Raw genomic sequence first — 21,564 nt, forward strand, 5'->3', positions numbered from 1 at the left:
AGTGGCCAGACAATGTGGGTTTAGTGCTTGTTAATTGTTCTTTGTACTAATCCAACTGCTCACAATTGTACTTTGAAAAATGTTCCCTAAAGCTGGTTAAACTGGCTATTATCTGGGTCTTCATTGTTGGTTTTGCTATTCATTGTCTTTTGGGTTCATGATTAGGGCTCTCTCCTTAAGGAACTGCTAGCTCCTGTGTTCTTGGAAGGAACCTTGATAGAGATAGGAGCAGAATGGTTTTATTATGGACCATTGCTCTTTTTGTTTTTCATAAGAAAGTGTAAGCACTGATAGGGAAGTGAAGATGGAGATTTTGTCTTACCTTTGAATTGGTATTCAAATGATTAGTTGCTGTATTTGGCTTGATACAGATCTTTTGCTATGTTAAAAATGAATCCAGCATTCTCATAAATTATGCTAGTAAGTTTGTTAGAACAATGTTAACAGATACTGGATAGGAACTTCCCTGGTGGTCCAGAGGTTAAGACTCTCTGCTCCCAGTGCAGGGGCCTGGGTTTGATCCCTGGTCAGGAAACTAGATCCCACATGCCACAACTAAAGATCCCGCACATAGCAATGAAGATCCTGCCTGCTGCAGCTAAGACCCGGCGCAGCCAAATAAATAAATAAATATTAGAAAAAAACATACTGGATAAAAGTTTCACTTGAATGAACCACTGTATAATATGATATTTGAATGAGATACATAAGAGAAAGAAGAAAAATTTAATATCTTCAAGTATACCAGAATCAGGATAGTTTAGAAGACTGAGCCAGAATTTGCTGGTGAGGAGGTAGACCTTGAAGTAAATTGAGAACGAATCTTAGGGAGTAATCTCATGAAAAGTGTAATGCCTTTAAACATTTAATTTAAAATACATGTAAGAGAGGAGCACAAAGACTCAACTTGGCTGCTTTTTTGAAAATGTGGAGAAGCTTCTTTTCTGCTGCTGGATGAACAGGGTTATAAATGTTGTCAAGCATTTAACACACGAGATCAGAAAACGGAGTCAGTAAATGATCTAGAAATTTAATGAAGTTATGAACATTGTCAGTAAGTCAGTAAGAACCACCAAAGGTAACACATATATAGCATCTCCTATGTGTCAAGCATAATGATAGGTACTGGGAAGACAACGGTGATCAATACTACATAGACAAAAATCTTTGCTTTCACAAAATTTATAAACCAGGGGAACACACAGTTGGTATAGTCTTGTTTCTTTACTTTTTTTTTTTCTGGCCATGCTGTGCAGCTTGTGGGATCTAAGTTCCTTGACCAGGGATTGAACCTGGCTCCAGCAGTGAAAGCACTGAGTCCTAACCACTAGACCACCAGGGACCACTGCAGACCAGGGTAATTAAGTGATTAATTTGTCTTAAATCTTGAGGGGTTTTTTTTGTTTAAATTGAAGTATAATTGATTTTCAATGTGTCAGTTTCAGGTGTACAGTGAAGTGATTCAGTTATACTGAATCTATTCTTTTTCTTTATAGGTTATTACAAGATATTGAATATAGTCCCCTGTACTCTACAGTAGGTCTTTATTGTTTATCTGTTTTATATACAGTAGTGTGTATCTGTTAATCCCAAACTCCTATTTATCACTCCCCCCCTTTCCTCTATGTCTGTGAGTCTGTTTCTGTTTTGTAAATAAGTTCATTTGTATCATTTTTTTGATTCCACATGTGATATTATATGATATTTGTCTTTCCTTGTCTGATTTTACTTCACATATTATGATTATCTCTAGGTCCATCCATGTTGCTGCAAGTTATTTTATTCTTTTTTATGGCTAATATTCCTTTGTATGTGTGTATACCACATCTTTATCCATCCATTTGTCGATGGACATTTAGTTTGCTTCCATATCTTGGTTATTGTAAATAGTGCTGCTGTGAACATTGGGGTGCATGTATCTTTTCAAATTAGAGTTTTCGTCTTGTCTGAATATATGCCCAGAAGTGGGATTGCTGGATCATATGGTAATTCTTTTTTTTTAATTAAATTTTTATTTATTCATTTGGTTGTGCCGGGTCTTAGTTGCAGCCCACTGGCTCCTTAGTTGTGGCTTGCCAGCTCCTTAGTTGTGGCATGCAAACTCTTATTCGTGGCATGCATATGGGATTTAGTTCCCTGACCAGGGATGGAACCTGGGCCCTCTGCATAGGGAGCATGGAGTCTTAACCACTGTGCCACCATGGAAGTCCCTCATATGATAATTCTATTTCAGTTTTTTAAGGAACCTCCATACTGTTCTCCATAGTGGCTGTACCAATTTACATTCCCACCAACAGTATAGGAGTGTTCTCTTTTCTCCACACCCTCTCCAGCATGTTATTTGTAGACTTTTTGGTGATGACCATTCTGACAGGTGTGAGGCTTTTTAAATAATTAGTATGGAAAAATGCTGAGTGAAGTAAAAGTTTTAAATTTCAATATTTGTTTTAAAAAATTTTGAGGTAAAGATTACGTATAGTGAAATGAACTTAACTCTACAATTGAATGAATTTTGTCGAATGTGTACTCCTGTGTTAATCTCTCCCTCCCCAGTAATCCCACATGGTTCCTTTAGTCAGTTCCTGTTCTGCTGTCTTTTACCACAGATTCGTTTTTCATGTTCTTGAACTTCACCTAATAGAATAGTAGAATTAGTGTGTATTCTTTTCTGGCTGGCGTCTTTTGTTCAACATAATGTTTTGAAATTCATCCATGTTAATGCTCCTTTCAGTAGTTCTTTTTAACTGGTGTATAGTAATAACATTGTATAACAATAACACAGTTTGTTTATCCCTTTTCCCATTAGGCTGTTATGAAAGCTGTTATGAACACATAGCTATTAGTCTTCTTATAGACATACATTTTCGTTTCTCTTGGATAAATAACTAGTGGTGGACTTACTGGTTCATAGAGTGGATGTATGTTTAACTTTAGAAGACATTGCCAAACAGTTTTCCCAAGGGAATATATCATGTTACATTGCAACCAGCAGTCTGTGAAAGGTCTGCTTGAGTGACAAATCAGACTTGAGTTTCAGAAAGACTGTGCTGGTACAGTGGGGTATGAGACTTGAGATAGGGAACACACACAGTTAAGTAATACAATTGAAAATTGATGTATTCTTGTTCTAAGGAATTGATAGGGAGGGAGAGACTTACAGATTCTGGAGCCTGTGGTATGTGGGGTGAGGATAAGGCAGGGGTCAGGTGATCCCCATGCATCTGCCATAGGCTGTTGGATATTGGTGTGTCAGTCATTAACAGAGAGAATACAGTGGAGGAGTAGATTTTAGAGGGAAGAGGGAGAAGTAAATCTGTTATGTTTGTAAGTAGTAATAAAAGGAAGTAGCAAAAGGAAGTAGATTAAATAACTGTGTATAGTGAGGAGAAGGCCCAGGATGGAATTGGAATTTTGGGGACCATTGACATATAAGAAATGAGCTGATGACGAGAAGTCTGCAAAGGAGCCGAAGGAGTGAGTAGCCACCACAGAAGGGAAACCAGGGAAGTGATTTAACAAACTGAAAGAATAGAACTTTGAAAAAGGAGGGAGGGGCTTGAATGTTGTTAATGTGAGTAAAAAATAAGTGTAGCCTTTCTGGAGGTTAACTTTTTTTTATTATTTGACCCAATAGTTGCACTTTGTGGAATAACTTCTAGAGAAACAGACAAATGTGGAAAGGTATCACACACACATACACAGAGTATTATATAGTTTTCTATTGCTGCTGTAACAAATTAGTACAAACTTAGTGGCTTAAAACAAAAATATAGTCTCTTATAGTTATGGAGGCCAGAAGTCTCAAATGTTTCACTGGGCTAAAGTCAAGGTATTGACCCAGCTGGTTCCTGGGGTAGAATCTATTTTCTTGCCTTTTCCAGTTGCATTCCTTGTATTCCTTGCATTGCATTCCTTGATCCCTTCCTCCATTTTCAAAGTCAACTGCATAGCATCTTCTGATGGGCCCAACCCAAATAGTTCAGGATAATCTCCTCATCACAAAATCCTTCCCTTAATCACCTCTGCCAAGTCCCTTTTACAATTTAAGGTAACATTCACAGGTTCTGTGTTTTATGATGTGCTCTTTAGGAGGCCGTTAATTAGTCTACCACATAATACTAACAAGGACAGAAGATCAAAGTACATTAAATTAAATTCTCAAAAATGTATAGTATGATCTGATTTTTTTTGGCTGCACCAGGCAGGGCATGCGGGATCTTAATTCCCTGACCGGGGATTGAACCTGTGCCCCCTGCAGTGGAAGCATGGAGTCTTAACCGCTGGACCACCAGGGAAGTCCCCAAGTATGATCTAATTTTTGTGAACTTAAAAAAAATACATATACCTGTATATTACCATATGTATAGAAATCTTAATATATACTGTACAGCTAACAGTGGCTGTCTTTGAGAGTGGGATTACAGAGTACTCAAACTTTTCCATTTTTTTCTGTGGTATTTCAATTCTTAACATGTATTTGCTAATCAGAAAAATAAAAAATAAATAACAGGAAAAGTACTGTATGGGTCACATGTTACAGAGAGGTCTGCAAGTAAGATAAGGACTATGAAGCATTTACTGGATTTAGCACGAAGAGGCTGTTGGTGAGTGACCTTGGTAAATGTGGTTTTAGTAAAATGGTATGGTAGAAGCCACATTGCAGTGAAAAAGTGGGAGGTGAAGAAGGGAAGAATGAAAGCTAAAGCTATCTGTCCAGTTGCTTAGCTATGGGGGAGGGACCATACTGTGAGACAGGGGGTACTTAGTGGGCTGTAAGGTCCAGCGAGAGAGCTAAATATGGCAGAGCAGCCTGTTTAAAAGTTGAGAGCAGAAACTGGGAAGAAGAGAGAGACCACCTGAGTTCCAGGATAATTCACAGAGCGCGAGGCCTGTCTTCTGACTTCACACAGAAGACCCACTTACCTGTGGCAGGTGAGACTAGAGAGGTGTGGATATGGGCAGTAGTTAAGTTTATAACATTTTCGTTTTCTTTAATATTATCAGATTTAAAAAAAAACACACCTCTTGTAGTCCTAAATGCTTCTTTGGCATTTTGTTAAAGTCCAAAGTTATTGTGTACCTGTGTTAATTTAGTCTTGCTAATGTACTCTCATTTTGTTGGTTTCTGATTATTCCTGTAGCCTCATAGTATATGAGTATATGAGGTTCAGGGAATGAGACCTTAGTTTTCTAGTGCAACGTTTTGAGGACTCCTCCCCCCCGTTATTATTGAAACTAATAATTGCATAAAAATCTGCTTATATGAGTTTATCAATTTTCTCTTGACTCTACAGTGTCACAACAGGAAAACATTAGAGGTACCATTCACTCCAACCTTTTTTTAAGTTCCTGACAAGGAAACAAGGTTTAAAAAATTTAAATAACTTGTGAAGGCCTTACGCACCCTGTCAAAAGAACATGGTACTTTACCTTGCTGATATGCTGAGGACCTTTCAAAAAATTATTATTTCGTTGATACTATATTTCTGCCAGGATTTCCTGAGTTTTCATGTGTCCTTCTATCCAATTCCAATTAACATACATTTTCCACCTCTTAATTTCATCACTCTTCTTTCACCAGTATCAGTGTAATTAAATTAATTAAAATGACAATTTAAAATACAGTTTTTAAGGCCTTGCCATGATCTGTGCATTATTTACCTATTTGGAGAATTATGTTGAAGATTCCTAGTGACATTTTAGGATTTTTCAGAACTGTGGCAGTTCATTTTGTTTGTTTGTTTGTTTTTGTTTTTTTTTTTGCGGTACGCGGGCCTCTCACTGTTGTGGCCTCTCCCTTTGCGGAGCACAGGCTCGGGATGCGCAGGCTCAGCGGCCATGGCTCACGGGCCCAGCCGCTCCGCGGTATGTGGGATCTTCCCGGACCGGGGCACGAACCTGTGTCCCCTGCATCGGCAGGCGGACTCTCAACTACTGCGCCACCAGGGAAGCCTGGCAGTTCATTTTTATTTCACACTGGGTATGGGGTGATGGTGCTTAACACACTTCTTGACACAGTGCTTGATGTATTGTGTATATTAAAAATTTGCATAATATGTGATATATTTTAAGAGGTACTTGTTCAGAATTTGTGCTTTTTTTGGATTAGATTAAGACCTAAGGAAACAGGTATTTTAGTACTCTTGCTGCTGCCAGGAAAAAAATTGTGTAGATATGCCTTTTTTTTTTTTTTTTAAATAATTTTCTCTTTGTAACAGTGGAAGGTTGAGGTCAGGGGACAGGCTTATTAGCTCCTTATTCATGAACTTGAACACCTGGGCTATAGCAATTTTAGGTGCAGCTCAAATTATCAAATTTTTTAATAAGTTTATTTACTTATTTTTGGCTGTGTTGGGTCTTCGTTGCTGCATGGGGGCTTTCTTTAGTTGCGGCGAGCGGGGGCTACTCTTCTTTGTGGTGCGTGGGTTTCTCATTGCAGTGGCTTCTCCTGTGGTGGAGCACGGCCTATAGGCGTGCGGGCTTCAGTAGTTGTGGCTCTTGGGCTCAAGAGTGCAGGCTCAGTAGTTGTGGTGCACGGACTTAGTTGCTCCACGACATGTAGGATCTTCCTGGACCAGGGATCGAACTCGTGTCCCCTGCATTGGCAGGTAGATTCTTAACCACTGCGTCACCAGGGAAGTCCTTCATTTTCAAATATAATTTTCATCTCATTATTTTAGTTAATTGAATTGCTTAAGTAGGTAATCAGATTGGTTTTGGGCAGGTCCTATCTGTCTGTCAGAATCCTTAGTCATGACATGTTCTGACGTTCTGTGTTTTTACTTTTGTGTTCTTCTGTTTTAGCTCACCTTCCTATCAATGATTTATACTTGTCAGGATGTTTTTGTTTTAGGGCTTAATGTTTAGTATCCTGGTTCCATGGTTTATTAGCTAATGGATTCTTGGGCAAGTTGTTTAACCTCTATAAACTTCAGTAAAATCTGTCTCAGGATTATTGTGAGGATTAAATAAGATAATGAATGTAAGTGTTGTCGAAGTGCCTGGTACATAGTAAAACTTACAGTAGATGATGGTGGTAGCAGCAGCAATAGTATATCACTGTGTACAAAGTTTTCCTTTTCTTTCTTTTTTTTTTAAAATTAAAGTGTAGTTGATTTACAATGTTGTGTTAGTTGCAAGTTTTCCTTTTCTGAAATTTTGTTCTAGAGGTAGGAAGGATCAGAGAGAGATGAATATATGCTGTATGCCTATAGAAAATAAATTAACTCAGAGAAATTTGTTGTATAGACATCTAAAGGAAGAAGACTTGTCAGCAGTGTTACCCTTATTTCCTGTTTTTTTCCCTTTCAGTGTAATGCCAGTTTGCTGTTTTTTCTATTCCTGTTGAAGCCAGTGCTCTGTATCTTTCTCTTCTTCCATCTGACAACTGTTAACTTAAAAAGTGAAAGACAGGGCTTCCCTGGTGGCACAGTGGTTGAGAGTGGTTGAGTGGCAGGCGGCACGGGTTCATGCCCCGGTCCAGGAGGATCCCACATGCCGCGGAGCGGCTAGGCCTGTGAACCATGGCCGCTGAGCCTGCGCGTCCAGAGCCTGTGCTCCGCAACGGGAGAGGCCACAACAGTGAGAGGCCTGCGTACTGGAAAAAAAAAAAAAAAAAAGTGAAAGACATAATTTGCAGTTCTTCTCTGAGGATATTTATAGACTGTATTTTAAAATCTGCATTCCATATTTATTGATAATACTCAAAACATGCAAGACACTGCTATTTATATAATAATGTTGTTTATTCCCATGTTTGCAGAGTTGGAATAACACTTCCTTATAACCTGCTTAAAAGATTGAAGATAGATATTACATTTGCCCCAAGCTTAAATCCTACTGGGACAACGTTGAGTATAAATAATTTTTTTTTTTTTTTTGCTTTCTACATGTTTATTCAGTTGTATACCAAGATTTTTATGGGTTCAAAATTTCCAACACCTTGAAGAATGTTGAAGTAACGGTGTGTACAGATAATTATTTTTTATATTTATATTGGCATAGACCATTTTGAAATTTGATCATATATTTTAGATATACTTCTAAGTTTGATACGTTTGCTATTTATTTTGGAAGCAAATAAGAAAAGCTCTCTCTGGACCCATTTGGCATTACAAACACTTAGGCAAATAGCCACTAAAAAAGTATGATGCTGTAAGTTGGTGAGTTTTCTGGGCTTGTAATCTTGTGTAATCAGTCAGAGTTGTAGTTTAAATAATGGTCCCAGAGATACAATTTCCTGTCACTCATCTACTGGCCGATTTCCCCATAAATTTATGGGTTCGTATAAAACTTCCTGTGAAACTTGAGATGCTCCTAATAATCTGTTTCAGACTAAGTATAAATAGTTAAAAAAACATGATGTAGTTGGAAGAACTCAGATACCTATAGAATTATCCATCTATTTTTTTCAGCCAACTTTTGTTGTTGAGTTTCTAGAATACACTGGGTTCTGTGCTAGGCATTAAGGAGGGCAAAGTAATACCTTCTCTTTGGTCAGAACAAAAAGAAGATGCTGTTTCAGGCTATAACTCTGCTCCCTTCTCAGTATTGCTCCTAACCTGCAATCCTGACCTTAGTAATGATTTGTTAATATGTTACTTAAGCATTGTTGCTTTCTCCCTTTTATTTCCTTCTTGTATATTTTTCAGATTAGAAATATGAAGTCTGTCATGATGAAGGACTCCAAAATTTGGAAAAATCAGAAGTATAAATAATTTAAAAACCATAAAGTTGGGACTTCCCCGGCAGTCCGGTGGTTAAGACTCTGTGCTTCCACTGCAGGGGGCACGGGTTTGATCCCTGGTGGGGGAACCAAGATCCCACATGCTGCGTGGAAAACCCATGAAGTTAATGTCTTATATTCTGTTCTATTGTGGTAATTGCTGTTGGCAGCTTCTGTTGCTGTTTTTTTTATAGTCCTTTTCTGGCTTTCCAGCCAGAGCAAACTATTAAAAGTCTATTTGGCATTTGTATGCCGGTGTTCATAGCAGCATTATTCACAGCCAAAAGTTGGAAACAACCCAAAATGTCCATCAACAGATGAATGGATAAACATCAGAGGAGTAGAGTTCTTCCTTCCTTCTTTTTTTCCTTTCTGTCTTCCAGCCTTAAATATACCAAGTTTTTCATGGGCTCAGAATTTCTAACACCTTGAAGAATGTGAGAAGTATATGTATATAATAGAATCTTATTTAGCCATAAAAAGGAATGAAGTTCTGATACATGGTGCAGTGTGGATGAGCATTGAAAACATTATGCTGAATGAAATAAGCCATGACACAAAAAGACAAATATTGTATGTATGATTTTACTTATAAATCTAGAATAGGTAAATTCATAAAAATCAGAAAGTAGTTTAGAGGTTACCTGAGGCTGTGGAGAAAGGAATGGATACAAAGTTTCTGTTTGGGGTGATGAAAATGTTTTGGAAATAGACAGTGGTGATGGTTGTACATCACTGTGAATGTAATTAATTCCAACGAATTGTACACTTAAAAATTGTTACAATGGCATGTTTTTATGTTCTATATATTTTACCCCAATTAGGAAACAGGCTGTTTGGAACCTGCAAGAGGCTTGTGGCTAGTTCACAGTTTTACTTCTAAGTGAGGCTGAGGTCTTGCTCATTCATGCTTCCCTTGTTCATGCTCCATTGTTTTTGAAAAAAAAAGACCAGCACTGATTGAGTGGTGTTTCTGGATGATTCATTTTTCTTCATGATTTTCTTTTTCTTTCCTTTTTTCCATAAATATGGATATTTATGGATATTTCCATAAATATCCATAAATATGGATCACTTATAAGGAAAATATCCATAAATAAGATTTATTTTAAGAACAAAATCAGGGGACTTCCCCGGTGGCACAGTGGTTAAGGATCCTCCTGCCAGTGCAGGGGACACAGGTTCTATCCGTGGTCTGGGAAGATCCCACATGGCGTGGAGCAACTAAGCCCGTGCGCCACAACTACTGAGCCTGCGCTCCAGAGCCTGTGAACCACAACTACTGAAGCCCGCGCGCCTAGAGCCTGTGCTCCGCCACAAGAGAAGCCACTGCAATGAGAAGCACGTGCACTGCTACGAAGAGTAGCCCCTGCTTGCCACAACTAGAGAAAGCCTGCATGCAGCAGCGAAGACCCAATGCAGCCAATAAATAAATAAATGAATGAATGAATGAATAAATAAATAAATAAATAAAAACAAAATCAAGTCAGAAAATATTTATCTTCTTTGGCTTACTATATAGTATTCTTTTCTTTCTCTTATCCTTTATCTCTTCTTGATCATCTTTCACTTTTTTTGCATGTATGTATCATTCCTTAATTTTACAGTTTTTAATATAACCAAATTGGAGATAATTGTTAAAAGAAGGGATTCTTCCCATCCCCAAATTCACTACTATAACACTGAGTTTCTTGGTTTTTAATTTTAATGTATTTTTTCTGTTCTCTTCTTGCTTATATCTTTGTTCTAATAAGAATTTATATATAATTTGAGTTTTTTTCATTTTTTGCTGCATTAGCCTTCTGCATGTGGTCTGCCTTATTATCTTCCTAACCATGTTTTTAAAACAAAGTTACAACTTCCAGTTTCTAGTCCAACATGGAAGTTGCCACTTCCTGTTAACAACAGGTAAAAAAGCTGAACAAACTGAAAAATCAACAGTTCTTAGATTCAGCAGGGAGGTGAGGTCACAGGACAAAGCACCGCCCCCTGAATTGGAAAGACTGACGGCAGATACAGAGAATTACAACTTAGTGGAGAGAAACCTGTGAGTTGAAACCGCTGTGGGAACCAGTGGTAGGGAAGGGAAACCTGAACTACTGATGAATTGCTGCAGGCTCAGTGTGGACAAGTCAGAAATAAAAACTCCAGGGGGACCCAGTTATTGGGTGCCCGCACACTTCTGTGAATTTTGCCTCCAGGAACTTGGCCACGTTCTCATAATGAATATCAGAGAAAAATCCCCTCTTGCGTCCAGCTGCGGGAAGGAAAAGGAAGTATTTTGAAATACTCCAGCGTATTCTGTTCTTAACAAGGTCTGCCCTTAGGAGAAACTACTTAACCAGAGCCTCACCTGCTGGGGTTTGATCAGAGCCTAACTGACCTGGGGGAAATAAGCAATTCTGGCCTAGTATAGCCATTTTGTGCCACAGGAGGGGAGTGGAGTGATGGGAGAGGCCGATGACTGAGAAGCACATGTAAAGTTCAGAGTTTAGAGATACAGGCTCACTGAAAGACTAAGATCTAATCATAGGACTATAAAATGCTTCCCTGCCCTCCACACCTTACTACCACATTATTAAAGGCCTATTTACAGTAGTTCCTTTACACAGTACATCATAACTATCAAAAAAAAAATTACAAGACATACTCAAAGACAAAAAACAGTTTGAAGAGAGAGTGCAAGCATCAGAACCAGACAGAGATATGGTAGGGATGTTGGAATTATGGGACAAAAGAAGAATTTTATTTATTTATTTTTTGCGGTATGCGGGCCTCTCACTGTTGTGGCCTCTTCCCTTGCGGAGCACAGGCTCCGGACACGCAAGCTCAGTGGCCATGGCTCACGGGCCCAGCCGCTCCGCGGCATGTGGGATCTTCCTGGACCGGGGCACGACCCCATGTCCCTTGCATCGGCAGGCAGACTCTCAACCACTGTGCCACCAGGGAAGCCCCAAAAGAAGAATTTAAAGCAATTATGATTAAGATGCTAAGGGCTCTAATGGATAAAATAGGTAGCTGACAAGAACAGATGGGCAATGTTAGCAGAGGGTGGAAATTCTAAGAAAGAACCAAAAAGAAATGCTAGAGATCAAAAACATTGTAACAGAAATGAAGAATGCCTTTGGTTGGGCTTATTAGTAGACTGGATATGCCTCAGGAAAGAATCTCTGAGCTTAAGAATAGCTAGATAGAAACCACCAAAACTGAAAAGCAAAGAGGAAAAAAGACTGAAAAAACAGAACAGAATATCCAAAAACTGTGGGACAACTACAGAAGGTGTAATACATGAGTAATGGGAATTCCAGAAGGAGAAGAAAGAAAAGAACAGAAGAAATAGTTGAAACATTAATGACTGAGAATTGCCCCAAATTAATGTCAGATACCAAATCATAGATCCAGGAAGCTCAGAGAGAACCAAGCAGAGTAAGTGCCCAAAAGACTGCACCTAAGCACACCATTTTCAAACTACAGAAAATCAAAGATTAAAAAAAAAATCCTGAAAGAAGCCAGAGGGAAAAAACACCTTACCTATAGAGAAGCAATTATAAGAGTTACACCCAACTTCTCAGAAGCCATGTGAGCAAGAAGAGAGTAGAGTGAAATACTTAAAGTGCTGAGAAGAGGAAAAAACACCAGCCTAGAAATCTGTGCCTTGCAGTATTATCCTTCAGAAGTGAGGGAGAAATAAAGACTTTCTCAGTCAAACAAAAATTAAGAGAATTTGTTGCCAGTAGACCTGCCTTGCAAGAAAAGTTAAAATAAATTCTTTAGAGAGAAGGGTTGTAATATAGGTCAGAAACTCATACCTTACTTCCTTACGTCAAGTAAGGAAGAGTAAGGAAATGGGAAAAAGGAATAAGTGATGGTAAAATAAAAACTTTAGTTTTTTTCTTCTCATTGATCTAATAGATAAGTTTGTTCAAGATAGTAATGTCAACTGTGATTTCATTATGTATACTTATGTATATATGTGTGCTATGCATAAGTTCAATGAATAAGACCAGTGAAACAAGGGCACAGGGGGGACGATATATGATTATTTTGTTACTATAAGGTACTTACACTACCCATGAAGTGGTGTAGTGTTATTTGAAAGTGGAATTGGATTACCTGTAATTGTATATTGCAGACTCTAAGGCAACCACTAGGAAAAGTGTAAAAAAAAGAAAAAGTATAACCAATATATAAGAAAGGAGAGAAAATAGAATCATGTAAAATCTCTTAAAACCATGGAAGGCAGAAGAAGAGTGGAAGACAAAAATAGGAACAAAGAACAAGGAAGGGCAACAAATAGGAAACAGTAACAAATTTGGTAGATGTTAGTCCAGCTATGTCAGTAGTCACTTTGAACATCAGTGGTCTAAATGCACAAATTAAAAGACAAAGACTGGTAGAGTGGATCAAAAAACAAGATTCAACTATGTTGTCTACAGGAAATCCCCTTAAAATATAAAGACACATATAGATAGGGGATTAAGAGGTACAGACTACTATGTGTACAGTAAATAAGCTACAGGCATATATTATACAGCACAGTGGATGACTACAGCCAATATTTTATAGTAACTAAGTGGAGTATAACCTTTAAAAATTGTGAATCACTGTTGTATACCTGGAACTCATATAATATTGTAAATCAACTATACCTCAATTAAAAAAAACATAGATTAAAAGGAAATGGATGGAGTGGGCTTCCCTGGTGGCACAGTGGTTAAGAATCTGCCTGCCAATGCAGGGGACACAGGTTCGAGCCCTGGTCCGGGAAGATCCCACATGCTGTGGAGCAACTAAGCCTGTGCACCACAACTACTGAGCCTGCACTCTAGAACCCGCGAGCCACAGCTACTGAAGCCTGCGCACCTAGAGCCCGTGCTCCGCAACAAGAGAAGCCGCCGCAATGAGAAGCCTGTGCACCACAACGAAGAGTAGCCCCCACTCGCTGCAACTAGAGAAAGCCCGCGCCTGGCAATGAAGACCCAACGCCAAAAAAAAAAAAAAAAAAAAAAGTAAATGGATGGAGAAATATATAAAAGGTACAACATTGCTAACATTAATTAAAGCAGGAATAGCTATATTAATTTCAGACAGATTTCAGACCAAGGAATATTTTCAGGGATAGTGAGGGGAATTACGTAATGATAGAGGGATCAGTTCATTAAGAAGACATACCAATCCTTAATATGTATGCACCTAAAGCAGGGTATCAGACTATGTGAGGCAGAAACTGATAGAATGCAGGGAGAAGTAGATGAATCCATTATCACAGCTGGAGAGTTTAATACCCCTCTATCAGAAATGGACACATTCAGCAGACAGTGAGGACACAATTGAACTCAACAGCACCATCAAATCAACTAACTAGAATGGACATCTTATACTACTTCATCCAACAACAGAGTGCATAGTCTACTGAAGGTCACATGGAACATTCATCAAGACAGACTACATTCTACATTCTAGATCATAAAACCAATTTTTTTCTTTATTGTTTTTTTGGCTGCGTTGGGTCTTCGTTGCTGCGTGTGGGCTTCCTCTAGTTGTGGCAAGCGGGGGCTACTCTTTGTTGTGGTGCGTGAGCTTCTCAATGCGGTGGCTTCTCCTGTTGCTGAGCACGGGCTCTAGGTGTGCGGGCTTCAGTAGTTGCAGCATGCAGGCTCAGTAGTTGCAGCACGTGGGCCCTAGAGTGCAGGTTTCAGTAGTTGTGGTGCGTGGGCTCAGTAGCGGTGCGCAGGCTCTAGGGTGCATGGGCTTCAGTAGTTGTGGTGTGCAGGCTTAGTAGTTGTGGCTCACAGGCTCTAGAGTGCAGGCTCAGTAGTTGTGGCGCACGGTCTTAGTTGCTCTGTGGCATGTGGGATCTTCCTGGACCAGGGTTCAAACCCGTGTCCCCTGCATTGGCAGGCGAATTCTTAACCACTGCGTCACCAGGGAAATCCTCAATTTCTTAAAAGACATGATCTGTCCAAACTCACACAAGAATAGACAATTTCTTTTTTATTATTATTTATCCTTTTTTACTTTTTTGGCCGTGCCACGCGGCATGTGGGATCTTAGTTTAGTTCTCTGACCAGAGATTGAGCCCGTGCCCCCTGCAGTGGAAGCATGGAGTCTTAACCACTGGACTGCCATGGAAGTCCCAAGAATAGACAATTTCTATTAAAGAAATTGAATCGATAATTAATAACTTTCCAGAACAGAAAGCACTAGGCCCAGACAGGTTCACTGGTGAATTCTACCAAACTCAGTATTTTAAGAAGGTCAGCTCTTCCCAACTTGATCTGTAGATTCAGTGCAATCCCAATCAAAATCCCAGCAAATTATCTTGTTGATATTGACAGACTGATTCTAAAATTTATAGGGAGAGGCAGAAGATCCAGAATAGTCAACACTGCTGAAGGAGAAGAAGAAAGCTGGAAGACTAACACTACTCAACTTCAAGATATACTATAAAGCTACAGTAATCAAGACAGTATGGTGGGGGGGGGAGGGATAAATTGGGAGATTGGGATTGACATATACACTCTACTATATATAAAATAGATAACTAATAAGGACCTACCGTATAGCACAGGGAACTCTACTCAGTACTCTGTAGTGACCTTATATGGGTAAAGAATCTAAAAAAGAGTGGATATATGTATGTGTATAACTGATTCACTTTGCTCTACAGCAGAAACTGACACACATTATAAATCAACTATACTCCAATAAAAATTTTAAAAATTTGTTTTTTCTAAAGGGAGAAAGGAAGGAGGTGATGAGGTCATACAGACAAACTCTAAATGATGACTGGGGGGAGAAAAAAAAAGACAGTATGATGGATAAACAACAAGGTCCTACTGTATAGCCCAGGAAACTATATTCAATGTCCTGTGATAAACCATAATGGAAGAGAATATGAAAAAGAGTGTATATCTGTATGTATGATTGAATCATTTTGCTGTATAGGAGAAATTAACACAACATTGTAAATCACTTAAATACTTAAAAAAAGTATGATATTGATTAAAGAATAGATATATAGCTCAATGGAATGAAATAGAGAGCCCAGAAGTAGTCACACATAAATATAGTCAATAGTCAACGATTTTTGACAAGGGAACAAAGGCAATACAATGGAGAAAAGATAGTCATTTCAACAAAAGGTGTTGGAGCAACTAGGCATCCACATGCAAAAAATAAATAAACAAATAAAAAAGACTTAGGTACAGACCTTACATTCTTCACAAAAATTAATTCAAAACGGATCACAGACCTAAATGTAAAAGGCAAAACTATAAAACTCCTAGAGGATAATATGGTAGAAAATAGGTCACCCAAGTAGGTGACCTTGGGTTTGGTGACTTTTTAGATGCAACACCAAAGGCACAATCCATGAAAAAAAGAATTCATACCTGAATTTCATTAAAATTAAAAATTTCTGCTTGTGAAAGACACTGTAAAGAGAATGAAAAGGCAAGACACAGACTGGGAGAAAATATTTTCTAAAGACATATCCGATAGTGAAACCACACTCCTACTCAGATGGGACTCAAACCTAGCCAAAACTCAAATTGGAACTTGAACCCATGGGCTGGCACTCGAACCCACTGTCTTTTAATTAAAACTGCTCACCTGGTGTCAGGACTTTCTGAAGCTCAGGTTCTTTTGTCTCTATGCAGAGAGAATTTGGCGAGAGGCAAAGTGATAGTAGAGTGAGTTTATTAGCACAGGACGCTTTTGCAAGCAAGGGAGTGCAGTCTGGAGAACAAAGAGGGCTACGTTTTTATAATCAAAGAAAAAGTGGGGAGGGAGAAGACCACCTTCTTCCTTATTCTTGGGTAAGGAATTATATCAAGGCTTATATCATTAGTTCCTCCTTTGACCCTATATGGTCTAACCAACACAGTCATGGCGCTATTTAAATCATATGTATATTAGCAGAAGGGTAGTAACATATACTAAAATATGATAATTCATCTCAGGTTTCATTATAATGTCCCCTTTCACCTATATTCTTGTCCTGGCTACATGCAGAGATGCTACTCTTCAAGGACCATTAACTCTGACTTCATGTAACGAGATTCAGACCCCTTATCTATTGTGTTTTGTTTTAACCATCAGGATTTGTGGCTTGAATGTGCCTGGTCTTCTTTCAAGGTGGTGTAGATTGTTGCTAGGTTACTGGATTCTTGAGTGGTCATTAGCTTACATGAGTCTCCCAAAACTCCCTTAAAATTCCCTGTCTTTAATCCCCTAGTGGGATTTTTATTTTTAAAAATTTATTTATTTGTTTATTTTTGGATGCACTGGGTCTTTGTTGTTGGCTCTTCGTTGCTGTGCGCAGGCTTTCTCTAGTTGCGGCGAGTGGGGGCTACTCTTCGTTGAGGTGCGTGGGCTTCTCATTGCGGTGGCTTCTCTTGTTGTGGAGCACAGGCTCTAGATGTGCAGGCTTCATTAGTTGTGGCACGTGGGCTCTAGAGCACAGGCTCAGCAGTTGTGGCGCACGGGCTTAGTTGCTCTGTGGCATGTGGGATCTTCCCCGACCAGGGCTCGAACCCGTGTACCCTGCATTGGCAGGCAGATTCTCAACCACTGCGCCACCAGGGAAGCCCCACCTAGCAGGATTTTTAAATGAGCTATTTAATTATCCTACTTTATCCCTATCATCACTAATGGACTGTTACCCCAAATATTCAGAGGATTCTTAAAACTCAACAGTAAGAATACAACACGATTAAAAAAAGGACCAAAGACCTTATCAGACACCTCACCATATGTACAGATGGCAAAAAGCATATGAAAAAAAAAACACATATGAAAAGATGCTCCACATCGTATGTCATCTGGGAAGTGCAAATTAAAACAGCTATAAAATATTACCATATTCCTATTGGAATAGCCAAAAATCTAGAACACTGACAACATCAAATGCTGTCAAGGATACGGAGCAACAGGAACTCTCATTCATTAATTGTGGGAATGCAAAATGGTACAGCCACTTTGGAATACAGTTTGTCCAGTTTTTACAAAACTTAAACATTCTCTTACCACACAGTCCAGAAGTTGTGCTCCTTAGTGTTTACCCAAAGGATTTGAAAAGTTGAAAAATGTCCACACAAAACCTGCACACAGATGTTTATAGCACCTTTATTCATAATTGCTAAAACTTGCAAACAACCAAGATACCCTTAGTAGGTGAATGGATAAGTAAACTGTGGTACATCCAGACAATGGAATATTATTCAGCATTAAAAAGAAATGAGCTATCAAGCCATGCAAAGACATGGAGGAAACTTAAATACCTATTACTGAGTAAAAGAAGCCAGTCTGAAAAGGCTACACACAGTAGGAGTCCAACTATATGACATTCTAGAAAAGGCAAAACTATGGAGACAGTAAAAGGATCAGAGGTTGCCAGGCATTGGGAGGAGGGATGAGATGAAGAGGCAGAGCACAGAGGACTTTTAGGGCAGTGCAACCACTCTGTATAATACAGTTGGACTTCTTTATCCTTGGATTTCTCATTCATGGATTTGGCCAACTACAGATCAAAAATATTCGGAAAAAATTCCGGAAAGTTCCAAAAACCAAAACTCGAATTTGCCTCAGCTCAGCAACTGTTTACATAGAATTTACATTGTATTAGGTATTATAAATAATGTAAAGATGGTAAAGTATACGGGAGGATATGTGTAGGTTATATCCAAATAGTATGCCATTTTATATAAGGGAATTGAGCATCCACGGATTTTGGTTTCCATGCGGGGTTCCTGGAACCAATCCACTGTGGATACCGAACTTATCTTTATGCATTTGTCCAAACCCATAGAGTGTACAACACCAAGAGTGTACCCTAATGTAAATGATGAGAATGACAAGAATGGGAATAATGGAGTGGGAGGAATACAGATCAGCTAGGATCTTCTGTCTGTGTGACCAAAGCCATTCAAAAATACCTTTGAACCCTTTACTTCTCCCCAAAGCTGCAGAATTAGTTGCCCCTCTTACTTGTTTCTGTGTTATCTTATATATACTTTTCTGTGGCCTTTGTCACATTGTGTTATAGTTGTTTCCATGTTTGTCTCCTCACACTCCATGGATGGTGCTACTTGAGGACAGGGCAAGACAGGAACCATATGTCATATTCCTCTCCCCCTCAGTGCCTAGCCCTATACCTATGCTTAGTAAATATTTGTTGAGTAAAATTGATAGGGTTTTTGTGGAGGTAAAGAAGTTAGAAGGAATATTAAATTCCTGAAGCTGAGATAGCCAGGTTTTTGAGTTATTGTTAACTTGTATAAAACACCCTGTTTCTTGTGAAGAGTAGTCACAGTAAGCTTCTGAACTACTGTTACTTTGGCTGTAGGAGTTTGGCACTGATTTTGAAGTCTTGGCGTTTGTCTTCTATTTTGTTATTGTTCTCTGGGGCTTGGGTTAGGAGAAAATGTTTTCTGTAGAAGATTTTGATTTCAGACTCCTTCTGGGCGTATTAACTGAAGGTAAATTTTTTCTTTTCATTTTTCAAAATATGAAAGAATTATAAAAGACCCAAAGGGGCCTTTCAGTTGAGGATTTTGCTGATGGTGTCACAGGAGGCAGTTCTTAGCTACATCCTAATGGAGTATTTTTATTTATAGATTTTGGAGACACAGTATATTACCACAGAGGGTAATATACCTAATTTTAGGACATCTGGGTTTGAGTTTCACTTTTAGTATTTATTTGTAAGTGTGAGCCTCTCTGAACTTATCTTCTTATTTGGAAAAATTCTTGATTTCATTTTCATGAACTCTAGCACCCCCTGCCAAATAACAACAAAATGCCCATTTCTCTGGTTTCAGTAAATGGTACAATCAATTGCTCAAGTCAGGATAGAATGTACTCTTGATTCTTCTTTCGCCCTCATTCTCTCTATCCACTTCATCAGGAAGTCATTTTGTTTCCACCTCCACAAAATTATTTTGCATACATCTATTTTCTTTGTCTCTGCTATCCCATAATAACTTAAATCTTAATTCTTACCTAGATTTCTGTAACAGTTTCCTGCCTAGTCTCCCTACTTCTGCTCTTGCTTCTCTATAATTTGTTTACATAGGAGAATACTTTTTTTTTTTTTTCCGGCCATGCTGTGTGGCATGAGGGATCTTAGTTCCCTGACCAGGGATAGAACCTGTGCCGCCTGCATTGGGTGCATGAAGTGTTAACCACTTGATCGCCAGGGAAGTCCCAGGAGATTACTTTTTTATAAAATAGAAAAGACCATATTATTCTTCACATGTTTAAAATCTTAAATGACTCTCAGTCATACTCCAGATAGAGTCCAAATTCCTTTCTTATAAGATCCTTACCAACTGGGCCCTGGTTGACTTTTCTAATTTCATCTTTCTGCACTTCCCGTTAAACTACTATGCATTAGGCATAATGATCTCCTCTTAGTTCTAACCTGTGCTATTCAGTATGGAGGCCACTAGCCATGTGTAACTGTTGAGCACTTGAACTGTGACTAGTCTGAATTGAGATGTGCTATATAAAGTATACACTGAATTTCAGACTTAGTATTAAAGAAAGAATGTAAAATATTTCATTAAATGTTCATTTTCTGTTGAAATAATGTTTTAGATATATTTGGGTTAAATAAAAGATATAATTTCACTTGCTTTTACTTTTTAAAGTATAGCTACTAGAAAATTTTAAATAACTAATGTGGCTTGCATTTGGCTCACCTTATATTTCTGTTGATATTTCTGTTGATAGATACCCCTTATCTAACCCACTGAGTTTTTAAATTACTCAGGGCCTTTGTACATGTCGTTGCTTTCTTTGCCTAGCCCGCTGTGTAGCTGGCTTCTTCTTGCTCATCTAGGAGATCTTAACTTAAATATTGCCTCCTAAGAAAGGCAGTCTTTAAATGCCCTATCAAATTAAGTTCTAGTTTGTTGCTCTCATGCCATATATCCTTCCCTGCATTTGTTTGTTCACTATTTGTCTGACTTCTTAACTAGTTCCATCAGGGTAAAGAACATGTCTCTCTTGTTTATGACTACATATTCATGTATATTCATCAACCAGTAAAGTGCTTTTTCAGAGTAGGTTCTAAATAATTACTTGTCAAAGGAGTAATACTGGAATACCTTCTTCTCAGATCTGTTGTAAGATCAAATCTGTGAAAATATCTTGTAAAGGGCTGTACCAGTGTTATATGTAGAGAAGCGGAAGAAATTGGTCCTTAAATGTGCTGAGATTATCAGAATACAACTCAGTATTCTAGTCAGTATACAGGTATCACTTTTGCTAACTTAAGAATAAAATTCTTTAAGAAATTACTTCCAAAGGAAGAATTCTTGTCAAAAAGAAAATTTAATTTGATTTTGTTCTTCAGTAATTTCACAGCTATGTATTTGTATTTAAGAAAATAAAGGTTAACTAACGTAGTTTGTAACATATTGATTATAAGCCCGTGAATAGCAGCAGAGATCTGGAGAAGAATGATAATTACTTTTTAAACTCTTAGAGATGGGGAAAGGAAAGGAGCAAGATTTAAGTATAATTTCAAAATAGGTAGTTAGTTTAAACCTCTGTAAAAGCTTAGGATATAGGTGGGGAGAACATCACGAGCCTTTTAAATAGCAGTAATAGCAGTGGTAGCAGCAGCAGCAGAGGCAGTAGAGGTAGCACTAATGTAGTAATAGTGGCAAAAATTTGAGTGCCTACTATGCCAGGTAGCCTTCTAAGTCTATAAAAACATAACGAAAACCATAGGAGATATGCTTATTAACCCAGTTTTTCAGATGAGGCATCAAGTGGTAAAACAAATTGCCCAAGGTCACACAGCAACACCTGGGTACAGAGTTTGTATT

General features: G+C 38.4%; 1 protein-coding gene across 8 annotated transcripts in view; it reads left to right on the forward strand.

The window, feature by feature from the left end:
• The window catches only part of EVI5 (ecotropic viral integration site 5), a 207,889-nt gene that overhangs the window by 7,523 nt on the left and 178,802 nt on the right, over window positions 1-21,564 (forward strand). The window lies entirely within an intron of this gene.

The sequence above is a fragment of the Leucopleurus acutus genome, assembly GCF_964270905.1.
Source record: "Leucopleurus acutus genome assembly, chromosome: 2".
In the NCBI taxonomy this organism is placed as follows: domain Eukaryota; kingdom Metazoa; phylum Chordata; class Mammalia; order Artiodactyla; family Delphinidae; genus Leucopleurus; species Leucopleurus acutus.